The sequence below is a fragment of the Bombus pyrosoma genome, linkage group LG3 (genome assembly GCF_014825855.1).
Source record: "Bombus pyrosoma isolate SC7728 linkage group LG3, ASM1482585v1, whole genome shotgun sequence".
Taxonomy (NCBI): domain Eukaryota; kingdom Metazoa; phylum Arthropoda; class Insecta; order Hymenoptera; family Apidae; genus Bombus; species Bombus pyrosoma.
Window position 1 is genome coordinate 2665744 of NC_057772.1, and position 20779 is coordinate 2686522.

At 45.9% G+C, this 20779-nt stretch overlaps 1 protein-coding gene and 1 long non-coding RNA gene across 4 annotated transcripts in view; one reads left to right on the top strand and one right to left on the bottom strand.

Annotated features, from left to right (window-relative positions):
- The window catches only part of LOC122566393 (rho GTPase-activating protein 20-like), a 177965-nt gene that overhangs the window by 71760 nt on the left and 85426 nt on the right, over positions 1–20779 (bottom strand). The gene's annotated exons all lie outside the window — the stretch shown is intronic.
- On the top strand, positions 262–11338 carry LOC122566405. Its single transcript, XR_006316507.1, has 3 exons — positions 262–620; positions 2256–2648; positions 3395–11338. It is a non-coding gene; the product is annotated as an uncharacterized LOC122566405 (long non-coding RNA).

Below are 20779 nucleotides of genomic sequence, written 5' to 3' on the forward strand. Positions count from 1 at the left end.
AGCGAAGATAGCCACCACGGTGTAGCATCGATGCAACGAGAGCAACGATCGTTGACGATTTATTTCCTTTCTAAACGATCAAGTCGTATGAAAATAAACGTACGCTGGTAGTATAAAGAGAGAAGCGAGGCTCTCTGACGTAAGTATTCACGAGGATGGACGTCAGAAATAGGGTAAGGTCAGCGTTCAAATGGTTTTCTCTTTTTAACGTTTCCTCTTGATGAGCGTAAAGTACGTGCGCGATACTTTATATTAATCGCGTGTTTGCAATAAACATCGAGTTTCATTGTCTCATGCAAATTGTAAGATGGAATTTTAAGATGTCGCAGCTTATCCGAATCGAATAACCCTACTTTACTCTGTACATCGAAAGATCGAAGGAAGATTTGGAGAAAGGCGAGGGTGCATTGGCTCGTTAGATAAGAGCGTCACGGCAACGATTCAATTAAATGTCCTCGGAACGCGATATTCATCTGGGTAAAGAGGACGAGCGGACGAAGAAGACGCTGGCCGTGTTGGACACGTGTTCGAACGCGGCACGATCCTCTCGGCGCGCGCGAATCACACGCAATATACACGCACCGGAGACCTGGATGGCGGATGTACAATACGAATCCATGGTACGTAACTGCGTTATGTAAATAGCGCGTCGCGAAATACGTTTTACACGGACGTAGGTGTATCAAGATTTCCGTGGGGATCTCGTGTTACCGCAGCACAACAGCGACTACGGTAATTCCACATTTTTTTCCCCTGCATTATTACGTCCGTAATGCGAACCCTTTCCCCGCGCGATGCCCCGTCAACTCCGGTCCTTCCCGGAATTAATGCGAATCCCTTTTCAAATATTTCCCACCCCTCGTCCCTATAATTCTCTCCATAGGACGTTGAAGAAAGGATGTTCGTGAATTTTATTGTATGCGTGTACTCTCGTGGTACTTGTTAGGTTTTTAAACGCTGCAATGCTCGCATTTCTTTTAAATTTACCGCTCAAGGATACGTAAATCTTCTTTTTCCAAATTCATATTTTGTGCATATCGTTCCTTATACCGTTTTCTGTATTTTGAATTGCATACGAAGCGTACTTTCACGGCAATAGAGACGAAAGACAATGCTCGTATCCGCGATACAAATTACTCAAATTTAGTTTGGTAAAATCTCGCTGATCGATCAACTTGTCGCGTATGAACGCGACATAAGGATAGTCGTTACAGGATAGACGTTGCGAGAAGAATTTCTCGTAGAAAATTTTGGTCGTTCATGTCGAAACCTTTGGTCGAACCTGAACGGATTTCGCTTTCTTTCTCGTGCATTCGTTCAGAATGTTATGGTGTAACGTAAATTCGTGACAACGTCGATGGAAACTGAAAGACAGACTTGCGCCATGTGCTCGAAGCTCATAGCGTGGCTGTTGAAGTTCTGGGACCGACGACGGCCAAGCGCGAACAGACCGAGCGACAGATTGCGTTTTCTAGCGCGGAAGCGAAGTTCGAAATAGGTCCACCGTTGGCCACGAACTGTGTACGATGATAAAGGCGGGTTTTCGAGCGAGCGAGTGCAAGAGACGAGCGTAACGAGCCCCGCGCAAAAGCCCGTCCTGCCATAATCGGCGCAAGCGAGTTATACGGCCTGGTTGTCTGTATCTGGAGCGGAAACAGAAGAAAAACGAAACGGAGCTCCTGCTGGGAATCGCGCGGTTATAATCTCGCCGACTCTTCAACGGGCCGTGATACATTTTTGACCATACTGTCCGATTCGTCGACGAGTCGGAAGATCGATCCTTGTAACGCGTTCCTTCGAGAATTGGTGATTTGCTACGTCGATAAAATATGATTGGTTTTTGCTTAAGAACCGGGCCGAAACACGCTGCGATCGTGGATTCGTGGTAAACTCAAAATTCTTCCATGTTCCAGGCATCGTGAATTTCATCGAAAGCGAAAACAAGTATTCTGAGTTTTCGTGGCTTATGTCCAGGGACAATTGCATCTCGACTCGACGATATCGTGCTAATTTCTAGATGTAGCTTCTTCGGAGAACGAGCAACGCGTTCATATTCTTTGATCGAACATGTGAAAGCTATTAATCATTATATCTGCTTACGGGAAGCAAACTTTTGTAGTTATTTCGGGCGACGATATTTCAAATAAAGCCAACATCGTCGGCGGACGAACGATATCCCAAAGGGACAAATACAACACAGGCTAGCTATATAGTTCTTCGTTGAATCAGGCCACTAATTAGCATCTCTTTCTAAGGTTAGGTTACACGAAAGGAGGTGGCGCGAGGACTCGAAGAACGAGCTCGGCCAATCAACACAATGACGAAATAATTGAGCGTCCGCTCACGTTGGCAATAGGGTTCGCAAGGGCACCCGAGGACTAATTAACGAGAAATGGAGAAGCAGCGATACGTGGTCGGACTCGTTTCTTTCGGACCGCTGTCCGCAAGTCTGGAACGCGAAACGGGCGCATGCCATCGCGACGCCGTGACCTGGGCGCGAAATTTTCCACTCACCTCGGCCCCGCAGGAGTCCCGAAATTCACGAAAAATCACCGATCACCCCGCGCTAACGGTACTCCGTGACGCGAGCATCGAAATATTTCTTCGTGCCTGGTGCCGCTGTCTGGACCTGGACAGGAGCATTACCGGTAAAACGTGAACGAGACGCGTTTCCCCTTTCGTCTTTCGGTATATCTCGCATTGTGCATTGTACATCAGCTCTGCGACCAGTCTTCGATGACGATATTCCCTTTAAAAGCGGATCGATACGTCCAAACCCTGACCGAGACCTCGAGCAAACCTCCGGCCAGTGTATCGAATGAAACGTGAGCTGAGTACAGCAGGTGAGAGCGATATAGCGAGATCGTTAAATGAAGTAGTCGATTACTATTCGCAGTAATATCCTTTCGTGCCTTTGAATGCGAAACCTATGGGATTCTTTCTCTTTCAATACACGCAATTTAAATGTTGGTACTACCTCTGCATTGCAACAGTTTCTTCAATTGAAAACTATCCTCCTTCTTACGCACCTATTTGTCTTTCTCCGCGAAAGCAACATAGTGCGTAGCTACTCTAGCGTCTTTGATCGTTGTTCAATATATTCCAATCTTCTTTCTTCTTTCTTCTTTCTCTTTTTTTCTCTCTTTTTTTTTTTGAACGAAATGGTGATCGTTTGAACGAAACGGTAAAATAAAAATTGTAAACTTCAACCACGGACTGATTTTACGATCTCACCGTATCGCTTCCACTTTCTGTACTTACATACAACGATCCGCGGAAGGGATTCACCGTACGTAACCGTATATCTTCTCTTCGTCGCTGGAAGATTCTACTGAATAAATGCGACTACGACGCGGCTCTATTTCTCTCCCTTGGAAATTTGTTCCTTTTTCAGATCTACCTTTGGTTTCACCTGTTCGCGGAAAAGAAATTCGTGGAAACGTCTTGGGGAACATGGCGAGATATTTCATTGGCAGGGAGGAAAGTAGCATCGATCAGAGAGAGAGAGAGAGCGAGAGAGAGAGAAGAGGGAGAGAAAGAAAAAAAGAAGAAACGCGGATCGAAACCGATTCGTCTGCCTCTCGGTTCGTCGATGGAACAGGTTAGATCCGCGAGAATCTTTCGTTTTTTCCGTGGCCGACAGTTTGTACGCACGCACGCCTTAGAAAGAGAGATATAGACTCGGTAGCTCGAAAGGCAAGGGAGTATCTAAAGGCTTCGATCAACGTCTTTCCCTCTCGCGATCTCGCGTGGAAATCGATAAATGTCGACGTGTGTACGTTGGTCACGTATCTAACCGGAGTATCGAACCTCGACTCTTTTGGAGTTAAGAAATCGACTCGATCCATCGGAGATCCGAGAGAAGGCAGAATGAGAGACTCGCCCAGGAGTCTCTTCTCGGTTGGCTGCCCTTTTTTTTTCATCCCACCCCGGTTCCACCGCGTCAAGGTTTCTCATAACGGACTCGCGAAACCATGCGAGATGACAGGATATCGGCGACAGCCGCGTCACAGCAGCCTTAGGCTAATTAACACCGAGCGAACCTTCTAATCCAATGAATTTGTTCGACGCAAACTAGGCGTCATGATTTATGGCGAGGATCAATAACCTCGAGAGATGCGTAGGCATAAACTTCTTCGAACGGATGTCACGTAAATCCAGGAAGACGCGAGCTTCTACACCAACACCATCAACCGACAAACATTATCGCGTGTCGCGTCTAAGTTTCACCATTTCTATTCCTACGTTTTTCTCAGTCTGCATGACTCTTCCGTTATAATTCAAGGCGCAACATGGTGCAAAACGAACGGGATAGCAACTTTGGCTATGAATGTACAGGGTGTCCTGTATTCCGTAGTTTCGTTGCAAGTTCGTCAAAGATGATATTCAAATGCGAGGAAGAAAAAAAGAAAACGCGATGATATTTATCTTTATTACGCTTAATGGAACACGCTAGCGGAGTGTGAAAAATGTGGGACACCGTGTATTTTCGAGGAAGGGAAAGAGGATCGTTTCGCAGGATAGTTAGCAATGGGTAGGTGCATTGTCGTTTTCGCGCAATAGGTGCTTCCTCGAGCGTGTCGGCGCAACGTCACAGGTTGTTTTGCAAGCGAAAGTTGTGCTCGCGCGTCTCCACGATAACGCACGGCAGCGAACGCGGTCGAAAATCGAATTTCGTATGGGCACGATCGATGGATCGGGCGACGCTCGCGTGGCGCGCGGGAACACGTTCCCCAGCGCGGCTGTTCGACGTTCTCAAAGGCTTCGCGATCCTATCGAGAACGTTTAATCGCGCAATTAAGTCGACGTATTGCGCGATCTAAGATTATTTTCATCCACAAGCGCGCGCGCACATATATCCACGTATACAGAGTGTCCCAAGGTTAAGCGGATAAATTTTGCCAGTGTGTTCTATGGCTATGTGCAAGCGAAACACATGTTATATAAACGTAACGTAGGTCGTACAAAGTTTTATTATTGTAGAAAGTTACGAGAAGAAAAACACGAAAATAGAAAGGAAAGCGTACATTCGATTTTGATTGGCGAGTCAGTGGACTCTTGTGTGTCTATAATTTCAAAAAAGAAGACTACGTCGAGCAAAAACATTGATATGCTTAGTGATACATTCCTTGTACCACGACGGTTGTACAAGATACAAAGAGTTTCGTCGAGACGAATATTTCTTCGATGAGACGAGGTAAATTAAATTCTTCATCGCCGTCAATTTCGTATCGTAGGGAATGGTACGCGTGTTAAAATAGAGTGTTAGAACAGAGTACCAGAATACATTGACAAAGTTGGGTCGTTAAACTCTGAGACACCCTGTATATATACAGCAGCAAACAACGTTTCAAAGGAACGAAGGGCGAAAGAGAAGAAACGACCAGCACATCGAGAGAGACTTAGTTCCCCGTTGGACTAATTAATTAGCATCCGGAACGCGACCGGCTCGAATCGCTGCATCGCAATTTTCGCGTCCGCCGCGATGAAATATTTATAAAACCTCGCGACTAGTATGTTAACGCGAGACTAACTTCGCTAGTGTGGAAGTTTTCCCACAGTTCCGGTGCCGTACACAATGCCGAAAGGACGTGCTCGCATCCTGTTGGATGCCTCCTTCCGGTTCGTTCTCCCTTTACCTTTTCTCTTTCTCGCTCCACCTCTCTCTCTCTCTCTCTCTTTTTCCCCTCTCTGTTTCATTCTCTCTTCCCCTTGCTTCTTCAGGCTTGCTTTTGTTGGAACGTTCCCTTACGAGCCACCAAACTGCCTCGCCGCCTCTTCGTTCTGCTCCGTAAATTTCGTGGAATCGCCGAGATAAAAAGGAACACGCGTTCTTCGTCGAATATGAAAGGGAAAGTGCCGTATCAGCCGGTATAAGCGTCGAACCTTTATCCAGAGTACCGATCTAAATACTAATCCGATTTTTCTCGTTGATCAAAAGTAAAAAATCGTTCGTGGTTTTAAACCGTAGAGAGCGTTGACGCGATATTTCGTTCGAAGACAGCAGGTGAAACACGCTACGAGGCGCATTTCCCTACCATTTTTTACAGGAAAGCAATTTTACGATTCGATACGTGGTCGATGATACCCGTGTTACTAAAACTCTCTGTATAATTAATCATTGTAAATCCCGATGTATTCGCGCCTCGAAATTTTTCATTAAATCATAGACGTCCACGGTGCGATAATTACAACTTCAGTCTCTTAAGAAACTCGCTAACGTTTCGTAATAATTTCACGTTTAACGCTCACCTTGGCGAGTCAAAGGTGAAAATTCCATCGACCTGGTTCCCTGCATAGAAACAACGCGGCGTTACGTCACGGCCCAAGACTAATTACCCCGTTGATGCGTTGTACACGGAGAACGAGGGTGGTCCTCTAGAGCGAGTCGAAACGAAGAACGCGTCAAGTGAGTGAACGTGCAATGAGCGCGACGTCTTAATGAAAAAACGAACGACTCACTGTTTCACTGGCGCTTGCTTTTATATTTCTGTTACTCTTTCTCTTCTCAAAGTTCATCCAAAGTTCGAAAGAGAGAGAGAGCGAGAGAGAGAGAGAGAGAGAGAGAGAGAGAGACAGGGGGGAGAGAAAATGGGGACACAGAGGACCCCGTGAAATCGATGCGAGAATAGATTCACGGCGTCAGAGATGCACAATGAGCCCCCATTTTTTAACGTCCGTCACACGGGTCGACGTGTCTCGTCACGCGTTCTAGCAAGCGACAGCTGCTGCGGGCTGCTTTCCAGCCCTCCGCCATACAAATCGGGAAACATACCGAGCACGACCCTTATGATATAAAAACGTATTAGGGACTCTCGAGGAAGAGAGGGTTCCAGCCGAGGATTTCTCTCGTGCGCGCATGGGAATAAGGGAGAGCGTGGATTCGCATACGTTTCGAGATCCAGCCACTTCTTCCACTCTATTCCTGCCAGCTTACGTTTTACATAATATGCGTAAACGTGTTCGGTGGTTAATCGAACGAGGATTCGTTCTTCAGCGAGCACGTACGTGGAAAATGGCTGCTTTTATTTCACAGGAGTCAAGCGTGTGTTTAATCGTATGGCTAGAGTCCATTGCGGTGCACGATCGTGGAGAAAAGCTTCTTTCATTCGTAGAGAATAGTATGGTTTAACTCGGTTAGAGAGAAACGAATCATTGGTGATTAATCGAAGTTAGATTAATTCTTCGCAATGAACGATTCAGAAAGATACCTCCTTTCATTCGACGGTATCAGTAAACTCAGGAAAATAAACGTAAGTACATAAATCTTTATTAGGCAATTGGAACAAGGTTAATATTCTTTATACAGCACTATCGTGAAAAGAGTTTCCTTTATTCCCATGGTAATTACGTAGCGAGCTCACGTATAGAGGAATAAATCTCCCTTGAACGATCCAACGAAGGTTAATCGACCGGCGTGATTGCAAAAAAAAAAAAAAGAAAGAACCATTTTCAATCGGAAGTAATTGCACATAAACTCGAACGTCATTGGAGGTTACATACACCATTTCGCCTGACTGATCATGCATGGCGGAAACGCGAGAACGGATCTCTTCCAGATGGCCTGCCTTGCCTGTACCGTGAACGACAGCGTTGCGTTAAGATATCGTGCACGTGCTGCAACCTGACTTCTCGCGACTCCTTTCCGAGAGACAGCCACGAGTCACAGGTGCAAATTGATATTAAAGAGAAAAGAAAAAAAACGAAGGTGCGGCGGAATTGCGCAAACGATGGATATATCGTGAAATTCTCGTCCAAGGACAAGGCGTTTCCGAATGAAATCGGTGTCGAATCGCGTTTAATAGGTCGTCTGGTTGGTCATGCGCGCGGAACCAGGTCGCGTCGTTCGATATCTAAACGCGATCGATGGAAAAGACGCCCGAAACGAACATGAAGATAGACTTGGCCTAGAAAATCGAGCGATGACGCGTCGGAACAGTCATCAGGTGCAATCAGGGGCAAAGCGTAAAATTTATCTTCCATCTTTAAATCGATCAAATAGACTCCTTTATGCGAGTTTTATCTTCTTTCATCCTCTAGATAGCGAAGAAGATACGAAAAAATCGAAGATCGTTGCGACTGTCGCGAGAGATGCATAAATCACGACCGAAGAAAAGAAGGTGCGAGGAGATGCTGTAAACGTACGTCATCTGGGAAGATTCTTTGCAAATTTTAAGGTGGACAAGAGAATGAAGTACCCTAAAGGAGAGACAGAAGCAGAGGGAACACAACCCTGTGGTGAATCGTTCGCGCGTGTACCATCGTATCGAGAGTACTTAAGTATGTACGCGTCCTCGTAGGGGCCAAGCCTCTTTCGCGGAACATCTCGACCCTGGACCACGTGTTCCACCATCCTTTCCCCTCCGAGCCAACTTGATTTGGCATTGTGATGCAAATTTACCGGGGATACGTACTCGCGAGAATTCCTGCGAACCGACCTCGAGTGTCTTCCCCCGTTAAACTAACAACCAGATGCTCGTTCTTCTGCTCGTTGCTACGATCGATTCACCGTCGTATCTGTCAACGTTCTATACCCCATCCATAATAAATAGCGACGTGGTTCGAACGGTACTTTACAAAATTACAAGCATTAAAGGATAGAAAGAAGGAAGATCGCCGTTTTACGCTTCCAAAGAAAATCTCTAAAACGCTTGGCAAAGTCTCGGTTATATCGTAGAATCGGTTTCCCGATCGAAAGATGGATTATTTCGACGATTCTTCAAGAAAAAGCAAATTTCGCTTCGAAGAAATTTACGAGCAAAATTTCGCGAAAAGCGCAAAAGGTGCGGACTGTTCGCGGATGGTAAAATACCGAATCAAGGAAAAATCGCGCGTTAACGCGTTCGCAGGACTGGGAGAACTTTTTCTAAAGAGAGTTCATCGACCCAGCGAGTCGGAGTTCAGCGAATTCTCGATCTCGCGTTCGACTCCCGCTGCTCGTTTTTGTAATGGGCAGAATACAAGCGTCCACCGGGGCTAAAGGGACATACGTACGTGTGCGAGCTCTGGCTTAATATTTGAATAACGCGCGTAGGTTTGACCCGGCCGAATCAACGACATATCGGCCCGGCCATAATCAGACGACATTGTGCGCCGTAGATTATGGGGTAGAGAGAGAACGCGGCGACTCGCCGAGCCAGCCGCACGAATGTATAAGTAATGGAGTTACGGGACGACTCGTCCTCCCGAGGAGCACTCTCCAAGTCCGCTTTATTGGCTTGGTCGCGCGATCTTCGCACCTGTCGACTAAATCTTTCCCGAACCAGACAAACTATGGCGAGTTTACCAACGGTAGAGTAGGCATATTTGGACAATTGTCTCTGTAGCAGGTGATGGAGTCGTAATTCACGATTGAGCCAGACGCCAAATCGACCGGCTCCACTGTTTCTCAATTTCTCCATCTCATTGCTTAAGTTGGCGATTAACGATCAATTACAAGGTAAATTAAATTAATTACAAGGTAAATTTCAAAAATGGTATTTGCAACATCGTCGCTCTTTTCTTTTTTTTTTTTTTTTTCTTTTAATTTTCTAGTCAAGTTTTAAACGGTAGTTTCGTTAGGTGTATTTTGTTGTATTACGTGGCGTTGTACTCTTACGCTTCTAATGTATCTAATCGCACTTTTATCCTAACGTCGGAACTGCTTTATATTAGCATCTTTTCACTTTTTCAAAGATATTACGATAGAAATTTCTATAATAGAAAGCGATCTGCGAGAAGTTGGCAGCGAATTCGCGAAGAGTGAAAGAGGAGATAAGAAGCGGCGATTAGAAAAAGCGAAAGAGATTTCAGTAAAAAAATATCGAGTCTGGAGTAGAATTCGCGCAGAACCATGGCAATGTGGCGTATAACGGTGCACGTCGGGAAGCACTTAAATCATACCTCTCCTATTCTATGGCGGGCAAGAGGCGCTGGAGTGCGTGCACGTTTATCTGACACGTATCAAAGCGAAGGAATACGAACGAGAGATCGCGATCAAGAGAGCTCGTGTGCACAAAAGCGCATATTTCATACAAATCAGTTTAAGAGCCTATAGATTTAGCGAGACGAAAGCAAAGGGAAAGAAGAAAGGCGTAGTTCAGCTGGCAATTCTAGCGAATGCAACGATCCTTCTATCATAAATAGAGCTATAGAAAAACACATAACGACACACAGAGCTGCGATATATTTAGAACGATAATATTCCTGATAACATTCGAAATTGCATTAACGTAACGCGAATATCGTAATATTGCAACGCGTATAATTTCATATAATTAGTGCCAAAGATGATCTCGTTAAACGTTCCGGTTTCTCAATAAACGAACAATCGACTGTTCAAGTACTCGATGCAATGTTCGCAGCAGCTATCTTGCAACTTTTACGCAGATTCTTAGATTGTTTCAAAATTTAATCTAACATAATCGCGATGCCGTCGATGAGTTACGCGCGTAATATGCCAACGTAAAGTTTCTACAACCGCTTTCGTGAGTTAGCATCCATATGCCTTTACTTCGTCTATACTTCGCGATCGACATAGGATACACCGAATATCGAAATCAATTCGACAAACATCGTAACCCTGGACGTTACAATTTGGACGATCGGCAAAGGCGAAGAGGAGGAGGAGCACGCTGATCTCCTATTCGCCTATGGCGTGCACACACCCGGCATCGTGTACGTACAAGCGTCGACAACGGCGACGTGTACACGGATGCTGACCGAGAGAGCATGTCCGGAGATAAATCTCGCTCTCGGTGATATTGCCCGGGGACTACCCGCGGTGGATCGTTCGCGCGATCGATGGATCATCGATCGGTACTCGGAGCCAGCGGGTGGGTGCAGCGTGCTGCTATGCGACTCGCTCGTGCAACACATTTGTGCACGCGTATACTGCAACGTATATGCTTGTGGTACTTGCTCGTCGTCGCGAAAGATAGCGGAAGATACGTGGGTGATGTTCGAGTCTCTAGGAATCGATCGAGACCACTTTTTGATCTCGTTGTCCAACCGAGCGTCGAAAAGCGTTTGGAAAGAAGCGGAGAAGCGTTTTTCGGAAGGTGAAACCGAAATTCATTCGTTGCTTTCGCCGGTCACGTAAGAAGATCACGAGCGAGTTGCGGCTGAGAATTTTGATCGTCGGTTGCTCGTTTCACATTCAGACTCGCGTGTTTTCGTAGTTTTGCGAGTGGACGAGCCGCTGTTAAAAATGGATCGAACAACGTGGCATTGCGGAACGAAATCTGTGAATTTGTAATAGTCGAAAGGAGTATGTATCTTTGTAGCGAGTTCGTGAGGTTACTGTGAGAACCGAGTGAAACCTTGGAAATTGCTGAGAAATTCCAGAAAGATGTATAAACGCGTAACGACATAATAAAATGCAATTTACAATGATATTGAGTCAAATCTTTCGAAATCCTTTCCCATCTCGTGCTAAAAAGAAATCTTTACCCGAACCACGCAATACACGTAGCAGGATCGGAGCCAACGAGATTAATTAAAGCGTACAATTAATCACGCGCCTTTTATACTCTTTACTGATTCTCTGCGAAATAATTCCACGGCTGACGGCGGTGTCTTAAAATTACGATAGGCTCGGCTCGATTCATCGAGCTCGGTAAAGGCCAAGACGAGCGTAGACTGACGGATTATCGTTTGGTCGATCGAGACGCCTCTCGACTCCCTAATGATCGGATCATCTGGCTCACCGAGCGAAGATTGAACGCGCCTAGAAGACGCGTGTAAGCGTCGCGGTCGAACGCGAAAGGAAAATACCTGGCTTGCTCGTAGGTGTTTGCAAACAATGGCGGGGAATCGTCTACGGCCGATTTCGACATGTGGTTGGAACGACGCTTGTAATACGACGCGAGCAGGGTGTGCCACAAATGAGCATACGCTCACCGGAAAAACGAAAAAGATGCAGCTGGACGGAAAGACATCGCGGTGTGACTCGTCATCGGGCTACGTCGTCCAATTCCATCAAGGATACATCCTCCATTTCTTTCTTCCATAATAGTAGCGCGCAGCTGTATTCGAACGACTGAAAAAGTTTATCGACGTCGCTCCAACGATTTCAATCGGAGAATAATCAAATCGATACGATGCACATGTGGCGGCACTCGACAACACAAATACCGCCACTAACTAGCCACTAACCGAAGTCCGATTTTTCTTCCACGATTCTTAAATAGGGAGAAAAATACTGCAGTACCCCAACAGAGCAGCGGCATCTACAACCAGCAGCAACTTAATACCACGGACTACTCATATACACAGCCACCTCACACAGTACAAATTCCTGTTTCACGAACTTCGCTCTACATTTTAGCTACGCTGTACATTGACGCGATACAAGATATCCCAGTGTACTTGATAAATATACTACGAATTCAAAATGTTACGTCCGATTGCTCTTTACACAATGATGCTAAGGAACTGTCATAAAACTCAGCATTTGTATTTACGTAGAGACCTTAATTTGTTATAAAATAATAATGAAGTCGAGACGTTCCTTATCGTTATTGTTCCATCGGGTAAAATATCGGAAGGTCGGGTTTTTCCCATATTCAACGGTCATTTGCACCTGCAGGCGACCGGTGATGGAGCGATAGTTTCCCTCCGCGACAGCATCGTCACCGAACTTCACTGGTTTGCCCTTAGATCTTTAGATCGGTCAACGGCTCTTCACTGGTTTTTCCTCCGTTGATCGGTCAATGTTCTGACTGGTTTTCGTTCATTGATCAGTCATCAGTTGTAACTTGCTATCTACGCGTCTCTGAGAATACGTGTGTACGCATGTCGCGTAACTATTTATATCTATTGAGGTATGTATAATTTTACGTGCTAGATTAGGTTAGATGCGCAATAGTAACACTTGTATGTGAATATCAGTGTGTGGAAGTATGTGTGTGCGCGGCGTCTAGAAAACAAATGAGCGTAAACTGCTCAGTCGGTTAACAGTAGGGTATGAAAGGTGTTGAGGCGCGTGCAAGCGTGTATCGATGAATATCTTTGAAATCGTTTATCCAATAAATATATAACTATTCTAATATAAATTCTAAGCGTAAATTTAGCGTTCCTATACCATTATTTCGGCTATTAAGATCCAAAATTCTCAATAATATCTACACAGTTGTTGGAATAATGTACATACATTATAACCTGTTGCTTCAGCGTTATAATCAGTCAACCATCTCTATTATCCTAAACGAAATAGGGAATCGACCAATTCGTGGCGTGGATTATCGAATCGTAACGAGAATTTACGACTCTCGTTGGCGCGATCTGCCGCGAACGGTCGGACACAAAGAGAGCTAAAATACTGACAACGAAAGATCGGTAAAAGAGACGTAAAAAAATCGCAAATAAGAAGAAAAAGTTGACGAAAGAGATGCTCCGAGTATTGGGAAAGAGACACAACAACCATCTGTCTTCCGAACGTATCGCTATGGAGTAACTGCGAAGATGATAAAAAAAAAAGGCGAAAAAGGGCAGACGCAAGAGGGACGATAACGTATCGGTCGTAACGCGTTAAATGAAATGGGCCGCGGCTGGGCACGGAGGAGGCTTGTGTTCCAGGAAATATGAATGGCGCGGATAGGCATGCTCGTTACTTCTCTTTGCCGGCTCTTCGAGTCTCCCTTACTTCGTGTCCTGGCTCTTTCTCTTTTTCGCGTTAAGCTCCACCGTTCGGCTTTCTCTTTCTGCCGCGTTCAGCCGGCAAATATGTATCTCTCCGGTCAAGTTGCACGCGTCTGCGTGCGTGCCAACCCACGCAACAGAGACGGAGGCACCGGCGTCTAGATATATGACGCGACAATGAATCAGAACCGGAACCTTCGGCATTCCCGAGGGCCGTATTCTGCGTGGAACAAGGTCCCTGTCTACACCAAACGCCTGTTCAACGCGCCACCGATTCCACGTCGCGTCACCAAACCCACGCAAAATTGTTTAGCGAAATTTCCAAAATTTCCGAAACGCAGTATTCCAACGCTCGCTGGAAGAAATCGTGAGAAACATTTCGCCCGACTGAAATAGCAAGAGCGAGATTTCAGAGTTAAGGCGAGACATTTTCCCACGATAAAATACCTAATGTCGAGGATCGAGTAGCTTAATAACTTTTCAAAGAACGGCTGTGTCAATCATCTAGGTTTCTGTCGTTAAAAAAATTCACGATAATCCGCCGGAAGTACCGAAGTCGAGAAAAACTTGAAATTTGTAGTTCTTGTCCCCCAGGAAATTCTCGCGATCGTGATATCAAATATTTACGATGCCTCGACAAGCGACGCGTAGGTATGTGCGTCGTTCCTCGAGTATCCCATCTTGGCAGTTAGCATCGCGTGCAATAAAGAACGAAAATATAACGCGGATTAACGCGAGTCAGCCGACGGCCATGCGTAGCAACCGCTTCGCCGTCTAATCCGCTCGATCGAATTAGAGCCAACGAAGACTTCATTCTCCGTTTCCGGTGCGCACCATCCTGCATGTATTATGTATAACGGCAGAGAGACAGAAAGAGAGAGAGAGAGAGAGAGAGCAATGTACATACGATGGTCGTATCTCGTCAATTAGCGTAATTCGAATTAAGCATGTCCCGCGGTGCGATCGAGGATCGCGATCGAAGATCGTAAAGACCGTGGGGTGGTACGTGGAGCAACTAGATCGGTGCTAATACGCTCTTGGGCAGCCGTACCGCGTTCGAGATACCGATCGATTTTATCGAGTTCGAGGTACGGCAATGGAACCGTGCACCCGCGGCAGAAATCGATGGCGTTCATTGCGTAACGAGCCACTTACCGCAAATCAAACTAATAGCCGATAAAGTACAACGGGTCTAAAATCGTGTTCGCGTAAACCAGCCACACCTGGGATCCAGCAGGACTCTTTAATCGGTATCGTCCATCGGTGTTTTTAACGGTGCGATCGTTCGGTCCCTCCCGTGTTCCGCGCGCATCTTCACCAGAGTATCAGCATTCGAACCGTGTGGCCATCGATCGCCTTTCTCAAAACCTAATTCGACTGTAGCTTCGTTTAGTCAGGAAAAGATCGATCTTCCTAGTACGGGTAGTCGCTTTTCGAATGGTACGAGGCTCTCTGTCTCTCAGAGGATAGTTCACGGAGGTTAAGCTATTCGATTGGCTTTAAAGTATCGTAAATACTGAGATACGAAACACGGAATGCCGATCTGTTAAACGCGATTAGAGCGTGATTCGACACCGCGAGACGACCGCGTAAGTACGCAAGCGAGGATGTAAAATATAGATAAGCCTTGTATAATCGGCATAATTAATAAACAGAGAGGCTGAGGTGGTCGAGCCCCGGAACAATAATAGACAACCTAGGAGGTATGCGGCAAAATCGATACCGCGAATAACAAGCCGATGAGTAAGCCGTCTCGTATCGGAGCTGGTTCTGCTCGCGACAACCGAACGTAGAGCTACGATCGACGATTTTCACTGGTCGATGATTTAATCGTGCTGACTCGAGAGATAGCGCACGTACAAATGTCGTGGACGTATTTGAGCGCACGAGGGACGTGTCTGCCAACGAATCGCGATCTAAACGCCAGGGCATCGTTCCTTCTTCCGTTCTCTTTCGAATTTTTCTTGGAACTACTACTGGGAAACAATGGTCCCCTGCGATGCGATTAGAGAAGCTCCAAGAACGATACCGTGGAGCGGAGAAGCCGTCATTCGAACATTTCGTGCGCTACGTTGGTTAACTCGATAACGGTACCTTGGATACTTCGAACGTGAACGCTCACGGGTTGTAATTTTGCCGAGCATGCATGTCGAACGTCGCGTTCGCCGGCCGAAAATAATATTTCGTCGGGAGTAGCAATTAATCCGGCACGAGAGTCGAGAGGAATGCGGTTCTGCATCGCCAGACGTCCGTACGAAGCGTTAATTAAGATATATACGCAAATTTCTGGCGATAAACGTTCGATATCGACCATCTACGAGATTCAGGCTCGATGAAAGATGTTTCGTCGACGCTGATTAAGCGCGAACGTATCGGGCAAAGACGAAAAAAGTAAGAGGTACTATCGAGCAGATCGAGCGTTTCATTTCTCGCAAGCGCAATCCCTTTAAATTGTTCGCCTTATGAGACGCAAGCGAGGTTACGAATAATTGATCGGATGCCTGTAAAAAGGAATAATCCTGTAATCCTTAATTATCAGAGATTTTGTGCGATGTCACGTAAGAGTAAAAACGTAACGATAGAAAGCGGTTCGATTTTTAAAAGAATCACTAGGCTAAGAGGTTAATAGAGTAGTCACCATTATAAAAAAAACGGCACGCAATCTCGATTTCCCTCGACTATTTCTTCGTCCGTTTTAATCGCGTCTTTTAGGCTACTATAAAGCTCGTTTTCAGCCACTTTGTCCGTGGCGCGACGTTAATTCTCCGTTTAACCCGAACCTCGCGTTCTTCGGGTCGAGGATCTCTGACATCGGCCCGACGATCATGACTAGAACAACGAGCAAAGAGGAAGAGCGAAAAGGAGACACGGCGAGGCGACTTAATGTCGAGGTCGTTAAGACCTCGTTTTCACTGCATTACAGCCGGCCAGCGTACAACGGTGACTCGCGCCCCTTTTCCGCCTTTTCGTTACGCAGTTACTGACCCTTCCACGTTCATTGTTCCCTCCATTTAGGTGAAAGCATCTGGCGAATGACTCGTTCAACAAGAACGCGCGTCCTTCCACCAGTGTTAGTACATTCCTTTACATCAGCCAATTAGCGATTATCGGTAATCGATGATCAAATTAACGTTAAGCGATGAAAAATCACACCGAGATCACGCAAGATTTAAAAATTCTCCCTTAGAAGAAAGATCTTAATGTTAAATTTATTGCAGACTCGGCCCTTTCCACTCTATTCCTTTAGTTACATCTTTTATGCACTAAAAAATATCGTCCGTCACTGTAGACACGAGAACAGCCGTGAAAAGAACGTGCATACAGAGTTTCTACAATACGGAAACATATAGAAGATATGGAACAAATTTTTATTTCAATTTTATTTCTTCTGAATTTTCACAAACATCTGCCGTCTAATTACGGTATTTACAATAAATGCTAATATTATTCCTAGGCAATATCATATTCACAAGAATATTACGCAGTGTTGTTTATTCGTCAAGTTTTAGCATCGAGTTTTAGCGCACGAGATCGAACTTTAAGCCATCGATGAGGATATTCGAGGCAACTGTTCTATGCTCGATCGATTACTCGCGATCGCTTCGAACAAGCCTAAGCGACGCGATATAATACCAACGAGCCATGGTATCTTTCTTTCATTCATGCGCCATCCTCCATATCATCATCTCGCATCGTGCATCGCGAAGCGTATCGAGGAAAATGCGTCGCGATTGCCAGGCGAAGAGTTTCGCACGAAACTCGTGTGAGACCGGAGAATTGAATTATGGGAGCACGCCTCGACAAGATACAATCTGATTCCATAATGAAAGAATGCTCTATGATGTTGCGTTTTCTAACGGCCTGTGTCGGCCAATTACCATCGAAACGCCCTGCATGGATCGATATCGCGTTATTCCGTGGTCTATGAACCGAGAATTACGGAGAAAGTTCGATAAACTTGGATATCGCAGAATATAAATACAAGTCTTCTTCATTCATGGTCACAGAAAGAACGAATTCTTTTATTGGGTTGGCAACTAAGTGATCGCGGATTTTGTGAATACCATCTAATGACAAAATCCGCGATCACTTAGTTGCCAATCCGATACAAGAGCTGCTTTTCATTTTTAATTTCGTTCCGACCACTTGTTTCGTGACATTCTACGAAACGAAACGAAACGAGGAAATATTTTTGTCCGGCACCGTCTGTTTTGCTTAATTTTACGGTCAATGGATAAAACGAAAGTTCACGATCATGAACGAAGATCTTTGTTATAGGAACGATATTATCGAGCGAAGCTGAAACGCGTGCCCGATTAAACGTCTGTCGTCCATAAAGTCCCATAAACGAAGAAAAGGAGAAAACGCCGTGTTCTTATCGAACGCGCTAAATCTAGCTACGATCGAAACGACGACATTTCTCGTGGATTCCCAGCGAGATAGTCCTAAAGCCGTTTTCGTTTTCTAGCTGTGTACGTGTATCACGACCGCACCGTGGCTCATTTTCTAACGAAACTGTTAAGCTGTTTAAACATTCCGAGAGAAAAGAAGAGAAAAATTAACTGCAAGGAGAAACAAAGTTAACGAACGGGCGTATATAAATATCAAGCAACGTTCGGTAACCGGTAACTATATTAATTACTGCGAATAACTGGTTCGCATCGGGAACAAAACAAACGAATTCATCACGCTTCCTCGGCCGTGTGCAGCGCTTTTAACGAGACAGAGCAGGAGAAAGAGCAGGCAAGAGAGAGGAATTACAGTGAAAGAAGGGAATTGTCTCGAATCTAATTGCGATCATTAACGCGGCTATATTTCCCTGAGAGGTAACGATCCCGCTCGGCCAACATTAGACAGCAGCAAGTGGCAACCGCGAAAACATTCTCCAGTTTCTTTGGAAGGCGTGTCGTCTTAGCGACGAGACGCGATTACCTTCGTTAACGAAACGATCTGGCCGTGAACGAACGATAGTTTTGGGCCAGTGAATTCGCGCACGCCCTAATAGCCACGTGTAACGAGACGATTCATCGCTTTGATATTTCATTCGCCACGCGCTGTTACGACCGCGAGAGTGGAAGTTGAGAAAAACTGAAAACAACGAAATGAAAAGCCTGGCGGGAGAGAGCCTGAGAAAGAACGACACGGTTGAAAAGCGTGAATCCACCACCGATTTACATTTTCTACATACACTTCCACTTAATGGCTGACTAATTACAATCTCCCGTCGCTCAGTTTTCATCCTTATTTCTCTATCTGGCCGTGTAAGTTACTAGGAGACTGGCAACGCTTTAATCCGCTTCCGAGAAGCTTCCATCGAAACGCGCCAAGATTCGAGTATCGTTGCGCGTTGTTTCGCGAAACCACTGCACGTTTTCCTCGACGTGTTTACACTCTGATAACGCTACTAATGTCACGGCTCGTTTAATTATTCGTACTCGTCTGAGTCGCGCTACGGCGCGGTTTCATCGATCAAACTGCGAACAAGAAGGAACAGAGGCGAGGGGAAACGCCGTGCGAAAAATCGCTGGCGCATCAAGACGCGAACGATTTCGAAGAATCGCGTAAAAAAAGGGGCATTCGGTGAATCGGTTTGTTCGAACTATCTCACGAGATATCGCAAAGATCTTCGGAGGGGCCAGGAGAAGGAGAGTTAATTGCAGAAAAAAGTCCAAGTAATTAGGATAACGATCGAGCGCGTCAAAAGCTTCCTGCTCGCGCGTTCCGGACACCTACGGTTCGTATATATTCGTGAGTATTTTATTAGCTCGTTTCCCCTCCTCTTTCCCAATCGGGCATTTACATCTAAACAACGTTCTCAACGAGGGAATCTAGCATCTTCTAGGAAGGACCAAGGACAGGTGGAAGGAACGAGCAAACGACGATCAAAGAATGTCACGGTCAAAACGTTTCGAGAGACCTCTCGTCTTTTTTGCCATCAACAAGACTCGTTTTTCTACGAAATCTGCTGGCACCCGGGAATGGTGCAGCGTGTCGTAACTCCTTTGGCCCTGTGGACGTTAAGGGATGCAGAAAAAAGCGAAGATTACAGAGCGGTTCTCTCTCTCGAGAGAGAGAGCAAAAGAGAGAGAGAGAGAGAGAGAGGATGGATCCTTGGTATCTCTCGTAAAGAACGAAACCGATAGCCAAACACCCCCGTCGGGATTTTCATATCCACAATTAGCATGTTCTCTGCCTCGTCTTTTCGAATTCGTCCGAACAATGGCAGAGACACCCGCGGCGAACTGGCTCGTTCCATTGGACAAAAAGCAACGCGGATTTTTGGCAAATAAAAACGCGAGCCGAAACCCGCCGCGTGTTCCGCTAATCCCTTTTGACTGTGATATATTCGAAATTGATGGCTCCTCTCGTCATTCGTTTCGCGTTTAGGCGATCTAGCGCGTAAATCTTTCGGAGAAAACGCATCGGGCAAGCTGGTAATTTCGTTTAATCTTTGAATGCGAAAGGGAGGATCGACGAAAGAGAGTTTACGAATTTTCAAAGTTTTTCTGAACGCCAGATACAGGTTGTTGCGGTAACGATCGCTCACGGGTACGCCGTTCCACGCCGGTATGGCGAACGAAAACGAGGTTTGATTCAGAGTTTCGGAATGCGCGCGGTTCGTGCTAAGCCTCCGGGCCAACGAGCTTCCTCGCAAGGTTGCTTTCCAATCAACGAGGAATTTCAGTCGGTCTACCCTGGCACCGGTTTCTAACGACCAAAATCTTATACTCGATCGCAACGCAGCTACGTACCCGGTCTCTTTCGTACTCTTACGTACGCAATATTCGCAACAACTATCGATGACATTAAGATCGTCGAATCGGCGAATTCTTTTCAAATTTTTTATCCAACTTCTTTCCATCCATTCGACTCATTCACAAGTATCGAACGTAAATGGCAGTGTATTTCGTTTACTCGATGGGATAAATACGGTCTGGGTAATGTTGGAAGGTGGTTCAAGGCCTTGCCGCGTTCAAGGACCCCTGGGTGTGGATGCTGCGGAGGCGCGCGAAGAAAAAATCGACCAAACGTTCACGCGAGCCGATGTCGAGGATATTCGGCTACCGTGCTCCATCACGTCCGATCGTCGATGTTATCTGATCGAGAGAGGCGGCCCGGGACTTCCTTGTGTCTCGCGGAGTAAGCGAGAGAGAGAAAG